Source organism: Saimiri boliviensis, chromosome X, assembly GCF_048565385.1.
Source record: "Saimiri boliviensis isolate mSaiBol1 chromosome X, mSaiBol1.pri, whole genome shotgun sequence".
Lineage (NCBI taxonomy): Eukaryota > Metazoa > Chordata > Mammalia > Primates > Cebidae > Saimiri > Saimiri boliviensis.
Window position 1 is genome coordinate 85,044,552 of NC_133470.1, and position 11,307 is coordinate 85,055,858.

Genomic DNA, 11,307 nt, shown 5'->3' on the forward strand with positions numbered 1-11,307 from the left:
CTGCTGTTCTGAGGACTGTGTCCTGACTCCCTAGCCCAACCTCCCCAGCCCTGCAGCGTCTGGTTGCTGTGAGCGGCCTGCGCGCTAGCATCCCCACCTAGCTGTCCCAACCTGATCCAGGGAGCTGCCCTTAACTTTTCTTGGAATGAGGTGAAGAGTGGCCTCCAGAGCCTATGTCCACCAGAAACTGTGAGCATGGCCTTATTTGCAGAAGTAAGGATTGCAGGGAAGAATGTCGAGCTGAGCTCATCTGGGTTCCCCGGGTGGGCCCCGCTCCCATGATAGGTGAGGTTTTGAGAGACAGAAGAGAGAAGATGAGACAGAGGGAGACACGCAGGGGACGGGGTCACATGCAGCCACAAGCCCAGGAACACCTGGGGTCCCCGAAGTTGGGAGAAGCAGGAAGGATCCCGTCCTCTGGAGGGATCGAGGACCCCTAATGTCCAGATTGCAGACTTCTGGCCGCCGCAACTGAGTTTATTCCTGTTGTTTGAAGCCACCCGGTTTGTAGCACTCAGCGATGGCAGCCCCAGGAAACGCATGCACTTCCCCTTCCCACTCCCCTGTGCCCCCAGCCCTTCGGGGCTGTGCTGCAGCCAGGCCAGCTCTCCCCACCACTGCTGCCCTCCACCCTGGCCCGTGGCACCTCCAGGGTGAGCTTCCTAGGGGCGGCAGGCCTAGGCACAGGAGGGCGAGGGGGATTCTGCTGGTTGGGAGAGACAGAAGGGAGGCCTTGCAAGCAATATCTTGGAAGACTCTGTGGCGACTGAGGGCCCAGGCTAACCTAAGCTGGGAAGGAGGTGACTCCAGTGACCTGCCAGAGAGCAGGCCCAAGGAACAAGCCTTCCTCTGGGGCCCAAGCCTGGATCCATCTGCCGTGAGGGGCCACCCCGGAGCTTCACCCCTAGAGGCATTGGGAGGTCCTCTCTGGGGCTCCATGGCTCAGCACTGCCCTCTCTGCCTTCCCCGCCTGCCTCTTGGGGCTGCTCTGGGCCATCCTTGCTCTCTGCGTCCCAATGCCTATAGGGGTGAAGCTCTGGGGTGGCCCCTCATGGGAGACGGATCCAGGCTGGGGTGCCAGCCGGTGCTCCTGAAGCCAGCTGTGGCTGAGCACCAGCACGTAAAGGCTGTGGATGTGGCTCAGCGTGCCTTCTGCCACCTCCTCGATGAGGTTTGTGCCCAGATGCAGGTCCTAGGGTCAGGGGTCAGGGGTCAGGGGTCAGGGATTGGGTTGAGGGGCCTACCTGCCAGTCGTTGGCCACCTGGTCAGGCTCCAACTCTGGCCGTCCCCCTTCTCTGCCAGCACTGCCTCCTACACCCAGCCATGCCCATGTAACTCAGGTGCCAGCTTCTGCCACTGTCAGGCCCATGGCCATCTGTGCAGGGGAACCTCAGAATCGCCCTAGACAGCCCCAGAGAACACCACCAGGCAGGCTATGGGTCTTACTCAGGGACCCCAGAGGGCGCAGAGCCATCCAGGACGTCCCACTCTGGGCTTCTGGAAGGTTAGGTCAAGCTCAGGAGAGGCCTGAAGCCTCATGAGTTTTAGCGCACAGATCACCCCACAGGCTGCTAAATGACCCCAAAGCAGAAGCAGAAGCAGAAGCAGAAGCGGGTCGTTTGGCTGTAACAACGTTGCCTCCCCATCCTGGGGGCTCCCGCTCACCTGCAGGGAGGCTGGCAGGCCGTGTGGGATGGTCTGCAGCTGGTTCTGGTCCAGCCTCAGGTACAGCAGGCTGCAGAGGGGCTGGAAGGCTGGGGGGAAATGTCCCTGTCATGCAGCTGGTTCCCTTCCACCTCCAGCGTCAGCAGCTGGCTGAGTCCTGCAGGTGGGCAGAGCTCCTGGCAGTAGCTCCCAAAGCCCTGCCTGCCCCTCACCCAGGCTGGCAGTCTCCTCTGCGTTCCAGCTGGGCTGCCCCGGGCACTCTCCCAAGTGTGCCTCCCAGAGGGGGGCCCACCCCTTCCCAGCCCATCCTGGGGGGCCCACCTGCCCCGGCCTGGCCCCCTTGGCCCCTGCCACATAGCTCACCGAATCACGGAAGCTGCTGCGTTGCAGGCCCTACGGGAGGATGCCGTTGAGCTTGAGTTCCTGCAGGGAGTGGGGGGCGGGGGGGGGCGGCGCCAGGACTGTGGCCAGCCAGTTCCCATCCAGGTTCGGCTGCTTCAACCGCATCAGGTTCTGGGGTGCATGGGGAATAGGTGGGCTGGGGTTGGGGGCCTGACCCAGGGTGCTCTGTCGGGGCATCATGGCTTCGTAGTTCCCACTGAGTCCAGGCCTGTCTGGGGCTTCGGGCCTGTGCTGTTCCCCCTGCTCCCAGTGATGGAGCACGTCACCCCAAATCGTAGAAGCCCACCGTGCTGGCGCTCTCTGCAGTGCCTCCTCCAGGCCTTACCCTGCAAGCAGCTCCACCCTGCAGGGAGTGGATGCCTCAGGTCATCTGGGACTTGCCAGCCACAGCCCCAGCCCTGGCCCCTGGGAGCAGGTGAAGGCTCTGCAGAATACTTCAAAGGCATGGGGGTGCAGGCCTCGGGGTCTGGCTTGTTCTTGCCAGGATCCAGCCACTCCAGGTTGGGCAGCCCCAGGATCTTGGCAATTTCATTCTCTGTGTGCACACGGGGCAGCCATATTCTCTGCCGCCTGCCCACTGCCACTCTGTACCTCCCACACCAGATAGGGCTGCTTGGGCGAGCTGGGGCGGGAGCCCAGGTCTCGGCCTTCTCACTTCTGCCACCGGGGCGGGTGTGAGGGGAGGAGGCCACCCACCTGCCAGGTAGAGTGTGGTCAGGCCAGGGTCGGTCAGGGCAGGGACATGCTTCATCTTGACATCGCCACAGGCGATGACTGCCTGGGCCAGGTGGCACGAGGCCGGCAGAGAGGGCATGGCCTGCTGGGTGGTGCCCAGGTCTACATGCCTGTGCCTGTGCCCGTGTGTGCTTCCTGGCCTTTTCCACCAGCGGCCCGGGGTCTCGGAGGCGCTGCCGCCATGGATGCCGTCTTGGCCAGGCCCGTGTTGTGACCCTGCTCTTGCTGCGACGCTACTGGGGGTGACTCCTTCCTCAGAGCCAGTGCTGGCCTGGGGGGGTGCCTTCTAGCCAGTGGAGGGGGACTGGGTGGGGGCTCTCTGAGCTCCCTGCTTCGGGGTGGGCCGAGACTGTGACGGGTCCAGCTGCCTGGCCTCAGGTTTTTCCAGGCAGATGCTACCAGGGAAGGAGCCGGTCTAGGCTGGGGGCTTCACCTCCCTTCCCCAGGGGTGGTCCGCTGCGAGACAGCCCATCACCCTTCCTCTTTACCCAGGCCTCCCCGACCTTGCCCTTCTCTTCTGAGGAGACCAGCGAGAGGACAGGCTGTCCCCACTGTCAGCAGCGGCCCCTGGCCACCTGGCCTGGCTCTCAGAACCGAGGCAGTCCTTCACTGCTGGGGGCAATCTAGGCCCATGAGAACTAGGGAGTTGGACCGGGGGTTGGGCCCAGGGGACCTTCAGCAGCACTGGGTAGACAGCCTTGGCCTGCTCATGGGACCATGGGTCCCAACTCCTCTCGCTTCCTCAGCATCCCCTTTGCCCCATACCCAGTGGTGAGCAGGGATCTCACACGTGCCTCCTCGGGACAGTGCCTGCTACAAGGGGTCTGGTGCGGATTAGGCAAGCTGGGGGACACCTCAAGGGGTCTGTCAGCCGCTTTTAAGAGGGGTGGCAACCCCAATGCCTCCCTCTACACGGAGCAGCTCCTCCTTAACCGGCGCCAGACCCACCTGCCCGGCCCCTCCTGCCCCATCCCCAAGCCTGGGGCAGTGCCACCAAGTGTGGCTACAACCACGGGCCTATAAGACAAAGGTGACACTCACAGCCCACATCCTCAAGCCCCTTGAAGCCCTCTCTGGCAGTGACACTCCTCATCCCCAAGCCCTACACTTCCAACCCTCGAGATTCTTCATGTCCCTGCTCCTCCCAGCACTGCCCAGCTGCTCTCAGCCCCACAGTGCTCACTCCTGGGGAGGCTCTTCCTCCCTCACCCCTGGAGTCTGCACACACCCCTCGCCCTCCAGGGAGGCTCCCCCAGGGTCTTGGGCCCCTCACAGCCCTGCCTGAGTACCCGAAGTGGGCCCGAGGTGGGCAGCCTGTGGCGGTCGTCTTCCCGCTGGTGCCAGCTACTCACCGTCGAGGGCCCCTGGTGGGCTGGGCAGCAGCTGCAGGGTAGCCAAGCCCATGGGGGGTGTTGGCAGTACGCTGCCCACAGCACCAGGGTGGGGAGCAGCACACTCCTCATGGCTGCCCTGGAGCGAAGGAGGACTGGGAGCGGCACGGTGGTGGCAGTATAAGTTGGTTTCACTCCCTAAGTTCTGGGCCCTGGTGGCAGCACTTGGAGCCTCCCCTGCCAACCCCAGCCCTTCCCTAGGAAGGCCCCTCTTCTGTCAAACGAACACCTCCCCAGGCCTTGCCCCCAACTCCCACAATGTGCCCTTCTCCCACCAGAAGAGAAAGACAGATTGCCCTTTCCTCGGACCGGGCAGCCCTGCCCTTTCGCTGTGAGGCCCGCATTGATTCTCCGATGGCTCTGGCCCAGTGGCCCCCATGAATGGGGCTTCTGTCTCACACGTGGCAGGCCTGAGAGGCCCACCGCAGAGCGGGCTGGCCACTGCGGGCTGCTAGGCCCTGCTTCCACTGCTGTCACAGGAGTAAGGGTGGGTGCCAAAGCCGCGGGCTTCTGCCGTGGGCAGCAGTGTGGCGGCCGCCAGGTTCCAGAGGAAATCATATTGGCAAGCTGAGCACAGGCGGCAAGGGTGCCCCTCCTGCACCCGAGACCCCAGTGCTGTTTGGGCATGGGCGTGCCTGGGGCTGGGCTGGCTGCGGTTCCTCTGCCTGCCCTCCGGGTCTCTACCTCCTCCTGCGTAAAATGGGGTGGGGGCAGCCTGGATGTCCTGCGGCTGTCCTGACCCCTACATAGGAGCATGGGTGTTCTAGGCACTGCCTGGTGAGGCCATGTCACGGTTTCCCGCAGACTTCTTGGCCAACAGTCCCAGGTGGCAGGTGAGGGGGGCCTGTGGATCAGGATGGCAGGAGGCGGCAAATAGGCTGGGCCGGACGAAGGGGCTGCTGGGTGGGGCCGGAGGGGCGTGTGCTGGAGTGAGGGGCAAAGAAGAAGGGGGTGTCTGGCTCCAGTTCCCAGAGCCCACTCTCAGAGGGCTGCCTGGAGTCCCTGCTCCAACTGGGGTGTCCCTGCAGGCCCCTGGTCCTGCTGTGTGAGCTGGGGGAGGGGGGCAGGCAGACGGGGGCTGGCAGAAAGGACTGATCTCACCGCTGGCTGGGCGCTTCAGGGCCAGCATTGAGGAAGCTTTTCCTACAGCCCTGTCCAGCGTTGACTTAGGTTTGGAAGCGATCTTAAGAAATGAGTTAATTGTGGGCAGGGCTTGGGTGGAGGGGAGAAGGGAAGCTGTGGAGGAGGGGCAGGGGCCGGCAAGGGCCATTGGGCAGGAGTCTTTGTCCTGGGGCAATGGGGCAATGTGTGAGACCCGGAGGGGTGCAGGGCCAGTCAAGATGGGGAGGAGGCTCCAGCAATCGGGTCTTCACTGGGCTCCTCGAGGAGCTGCCACTCCAGCTCACAGTCCCATAGGAGCCACACGGGGTCCTCTGCCATGTCCAGGGCACTCCCGCTGTCCAGGACTCTGGTTTCTGACCTGAATTTGGACCGTGCCACGTACAGACCAGAGACAGGGACCATCTGGGGCATGAGCAAATGCCTTGGGAGCCAGGGATGAGGCCACTGTCTCCTGGGGGTGACACAGGATGGTCTTGGGCTCGTGTTCTCCTGGGGGCAGCTGCCGAAGCCGAGAGAGGGCAGGACGTGGGCACAGGAGGCCTGAAGTATGGCTCCAAGACTAAGTGAAGTTTGCCCTGGGATCCTGCAAGACAGAGCACATTTCCCCCATTCTACAGAGAAAAAACAGGGAGTGAGCTGGGCTCACCCAAACTCGACACCAGAGGCCAGGTCTCCTGCCTCCTGGTCCAGGCATGGCCTGAGAAATGGGGTAGGTCCCTGCCTGAGGTGAGCCCGACACCTGGGGCCTGGAGACTGGATGGTGATGGGAGCCCTGGCCTCACCCCTCCGCCTGCCTGGGGATGGATTCTGGAATTCTGGCCCCCTACCCATTTCCCCTGTTTGCACCGCTCCCCAGGCGCTGACTAAACATCCTGCCATCTGGTTCCCATTAGCTGGCTGGGGGTGGGGGAAAGCCTGCTCCCAGGTCTCTCTGGCATAGCCAGCCTGGAGGAGGGAGGGATCACGCTCCTATCCACCTAGGCAGGAAGGAGTGAGGCCTGGGGTGCTCTCTGTTCCCATCTCCTGTGGAGGCCTGGCCTCGCTGCCCGTCCCCTGGTTGGGGGCCTGGTGGCTGACCTGGGTGGGCCCCTGGGGAGTAGTACTCCTGCCACCCACTCTGTCCAGTTCCAGGCACCTGGCCATTGTTGGGGACCTTGAAGGAACCCCCATGGAGCAGAGCCAGCCTTCAGTGGGCTCAGCAGAGCCAGAGGCTCCTGGCAAGTTTCTGCCTTGCACCCCCCATCCCCCCCCCCACCCCCGCCCAGGAGCTCACTGATGGACTTGTGCTGAGACAGGCAGGCCCCAGGCCAACAGTAATCCTGAGCCTGGTGTCTGGAGCAGAGGGTGGGAGGGGTGTTGGGATTTTCCAGGAACCAGGGATGCAGCCCGAGTGTTGTTGGAAAGAGCTTCGGGCTCCCAGTTCTGCTCTGGATGGACTGGCCATGTGATGTCAAGAACAAGCTTCCCTCCTCAGTGCCCCTCATCTCAAGACAGTGCACACAGCTCCTTAGAAAGTTCTAGAATCTGACAGCCAGAAGGGGCCTAGAGAAGCTGCATTAGCTGATCAAGGTCACTTCTAGCTGTACCATCCCAGGATTTGAAGGTCAAGGAGACTCCTGTCCCTTTTTCTCCTCCCCCTTCCCTTCCACGTAGCCCACTCTTCACACACGCGTGCACACGCATGCACACACATACCCTCCACAAGCGGGGACTCAGATTGGTAGCATTGCTGTTTGTCCCTCAAGGCTCTCATCAATAAGGACTGGAGAGTGGATTCTTTGCTCACCGACAGGTGACAGGTGAGGAGTGGAAGTGACGTTTGGGCAGAGGTGTGAATGAAGAGGACGTGGCCGTGCAGAGAGCTGCGGAAAGAGGAGGGCTGGCCAGCGGCGCAGGCCCCAGGTGGGAAAGAGTTGGGTCCAATTTGAGCACTGGCCATGCATGACAGCAAAGTGGCGGAGCAGGCTGAGTGAGCTGCGGGGAGCGCAGATTGGCCTTTGTCCTTGAAAGAATCAGGGAGCCACCGTGGACTGCTAAGCAGAGGAGTCACAGGATCACAGCCCCTCAGGCTGTGGAGTGGAGCACGGAAGGAGTACTGGGGGCATGAGGGTAGGAGGTGGGAGGCAGCAGCCAGGTGAAAGTGGCTGCCCCAGGGTGGAGGCGGGGTTGCGGGGAGGAGCAGGTGGGGTCAGGAACATGTGAGCCTCAGGGTCAAGGTCTAGGGGCTGTTCCTGCTCTCCTGCTCTCTGCAGGAGCACCTACTGCATGCCTGTCCTTTTTCCAGGGCCCAGGGCAGCCAGAGACACAGCCTTGGGGTCACCCCCAGAGAAAGGGAACAGGCCATTCTTGAGCCTTCAACATGCTGTCTGGGTAAAATCAACAGCAGTGTGTGGCACATGGCTGGGACTCTCAGGGGACATGCTCCTGCAGCTATCTTCTATGTCAGTAACAACATGGAGCCTTTCCCTCTTCAAGCCCCACTTTCCATGCCCTCTTCCTGTTGCCTGCTACTCTTCCCTAGAGGAAACCCATCTTGTTTTAATGCCACTGAAACCTCAGAGGATCTGGTCCCAATTAAATGACTTTCCTTGCAGATGCTTTGGTGAGCACTAAATGCTTGAGACCCGGTGATTCTGAGAAGGGGATAGAGAAGGAAAAGGGGGGAAGGGGAGCACAGCACCCCAAACTGGACAAGGGTGGCTGCAGATTGGGTGGAGGGTGCCAGTGGAGGGAGGACTGCAGAAGGTTGCACGCAGCTGGGACCGGCCCACAGGGAATAGGGCCATGGTCGGGATGGGGGCAGAGTAGGGGCCAGTTTCCCACCCTTCTTGCCCGTGTGAAATTCAAGTTCGTTCTCGCCCATAACATGGCTTCACTGGACTCAGTGTGAAAGCAGCGCCGCCCTGCCCCCTAGGGTGGGCGTCAAGGATCTTGGCAGGGGACGGAAGGCGAGACGAGAAGGCGAGGCAGGGAGTCCCCTCCCCCGGCAGCCCTCCCCCGGCAGGCCCTCATAGCGGCACACGTTCGTGTTCCCATCCTGGCGCCCTGGCCTCCCTCTCCAGACGCATGTGACTCAGCCCCACCGGCCTTGCCAAGCCGTCTAGACCCGAGCGTCTCCCCGCGGAGGGGGCGATCCCGCCCGCCGCCGTTTCCTTTCCCTCCGCCGGGGCTGCTGCGTCCCGCGCACGTGCAGCCGCGCGCGCCCCCCGCCCCGCCCCCGTCCGCCACCTCCCGCGAGCCGAGTTCACGCGCAGCCGCTCGCCCACGCTGCGTCCCCTCCCTGGTCCCCGCTCCCGCCCCTGCCTCACGCTGTGCTTCTACTGCATACACGCAGTGCCAGGGCAGAAGCTGGAAACCCAAAGGTCCCCAGGGTCCCAGTCCTTCCCCCTCATTTTTGGGGCCCGGGGCAGGAGGACAAGTATGGACCGCTGGGCCACTGCCTCCCCGCCAGCCAGACTCTGTCCGCATCCCCTACAACCACCTCTGGCCTCAGAGCAAGAGTTGCCCTGCAGGATGTGGTCTTACAAGAGCCTGTGGCCTGGTGGGCAGGACAGGGCAGGTGATAGTGGCACCTCCAGGCCCACTGGAGATGATGGTGATGGCAATGGTGGTAGCATGTGGGCTGCACTGAAGAATGTGCTTGTTGTGCTGGAGGCCTGGGGGCAGGATGGGGCAGGTGAGGGCCTCTCAACTTCAGGAGGTGAGGGTGGGCCCAGCAGAGGGACTAGAAGTGACAGGAAGAGGAAGCCAAGGTCCCAAGGCAACCTCCCCATTCACATACGGCACTAGACTCCAAAGATGAACACAGAGGCCGAGGAGAAGAAAGTTCTAGAGTCGAGTCTTCAGGTAGCTCCCAGATGGACACTGTAGTCCCTCCAGAGCTAATGCCACAGGTCGAGGGACTCCCCCAAGCTAACAGCCACTTTCTTGTCTCATTTACAAGGCCCTCACCCCTGCTTCCCTGTTCTGCACCCCTTCCCCCATCTTCGAGGGAAGGGCTGGGTTTTGGGTGGGCTCCTGGCTGGTGCAGATGGCGTGGGCTGCCCACAGACCTGGGCACTGAGCCTGCATACCAGGACTCGGGGTGGTTGGATGACCAACAGCTCAGCCTGGCAGCGTAGCAGCAGAGAGGTCCCAGGAAGAGAGGGAGGAGAGGAGGGGGAGGAGAAGAGGGAGAGGAGAACAAGAGGGGGAAGAAGAGAGAGGGCCAGGGGAGGGAGAGGAGGCAGAGGCAGCCTTCTGGCTTTGCCTTGCCTGGGGAGAGCCTCACACGCAGATCGTCCTCAGCCTGATCTCATTACTCTGTCGCATTCTCCCCCAAACCCAATGCCAGGCCTCTCCACTTGCTTCTCCCATGGGTGTGATCAGCTTCCCATCTTTGATCTGAACTCTCCCCCAAAACATCACACATGCACACACACACACACACACACACACACACACACACTTGCCTTGTCTTCAATAGCTTGCGTTTGGTGCTCTCCACCCTCACTGAGGAACTTTAGGGGCGGGGGAGGGGGTGAGTGAAGGCGGACACTTCAGTCCCTCAAAGGCTCCTCCCTAGGTTCCCTGGTTCAGGGCCGGAGCAGAAGTGGCCTGTGCAGCAAGGCTTTCCAGGGCTTTAGCTCCGACAGCATTCCAGGCCTAGCCCCCCAGGTGGGGCAACTCCCCCTTGGATCTCACTCCAGCCCACGCCGGAAGCGGACTCACCTCCGCAGAGAGGAAAGCCCTCGGACTTCGGCTTCCTTTGATCGGTGGTATCTTCGGCAGATTGGGGGGGCTGGCTAATTCCCACTGCATCCTGGGGTCTGTCCTAAAGGTCATATGAACAGCAGGGCCCACATGCTCTGAGGACTTTTTCAACAGCCTCCACAGGTCAGGGAGGCTGCCCATTCAGTGAGCCCAACCGCTGGGCCACCACAGAAACTGAGGGTCTTGAACGCCTCCAGCGCCAGCCAGCCCATCTCTGGCATGGCGGGGCCAGTGCCTGTCAACTGGTCTCATTTTTCAGCCTGTTTTCCAAGCACTGACACACAGCTGAGGCCCTGCTGGGACGCATGGCCAAGTTTCCCCCATGACCAGGAGCTTGGCTGTCGCTGCGTGGGACACCCGGGTCTGCCCAGGACTCCCCAGCTCTCCCCCGACATCCACAGCTTCCCCCCCATCCCTCCTGCAGGTCAGTGGGTCCTTCAGTCACATTTTTGGCCCCTGACCCCCCCAGGCCTCCCTCATAGGCCCCAGGGGCTCTCGGCTGGAATGCCCCTTAGAGATGCGCCCCTCCCTCCCCCATGCTAGGACTCAACCCTCCACATCACACCCACCCACCTCCCTGGGCTTATAGACCTCCTAGGACCAGGAGCCCTTCCCTCTCCAGGCAGCCACAGTTCAGACACTGCTTTTCGGGAGGAGTGCTGTCTTGCATCAAGCTTGAGTCCACATTTCCAGAAGCTTTTACCTCTGGGCCCCTTCTTCCCCACTTCCTGAGAGACCCAGCAGCCTCTGTTCCCTCCCCAGCCTCCAGCTTTTCCGGAGGAAGATGCCTGGGAGCTGCTATGATTCTGGTGGTGGGTGGCGGGTGGTGGGTGGCGTGGGCAGGGAGGCCGCCTCCTGCTGCTGAGTCTTCCGAGACCATCTCCTTGGGCTGAGAGCTGGCCAACAGGTTCTCCATGCAGGGGGATGCTTCCATCACCTCTTGAGATGGCCTCCTCTCAAGAGCCTGCCAGTTCCTCAAGATCCCATAGACAGAACTGCTGAGGTGGGAGAGGCCTGTTTAGCACACAGACTCCATGGAGCTGGGTGGAGGAGGGAGATTTTCTTCCCAGTCCTCAGGAACAGAGGCTGTGAGGAGGGGGAGGGCTGGGGGAGGCTGCCACACTGCCGTGGTTTCTTCCGCCAAATTCCCCAGTCCTAGGAAGGATCCACAGAAAAACCCACAAGAATTTGAATGTCTGAGCTGGGGCTGTGACTGAAATGAAATTTTCTGAAAAGAGA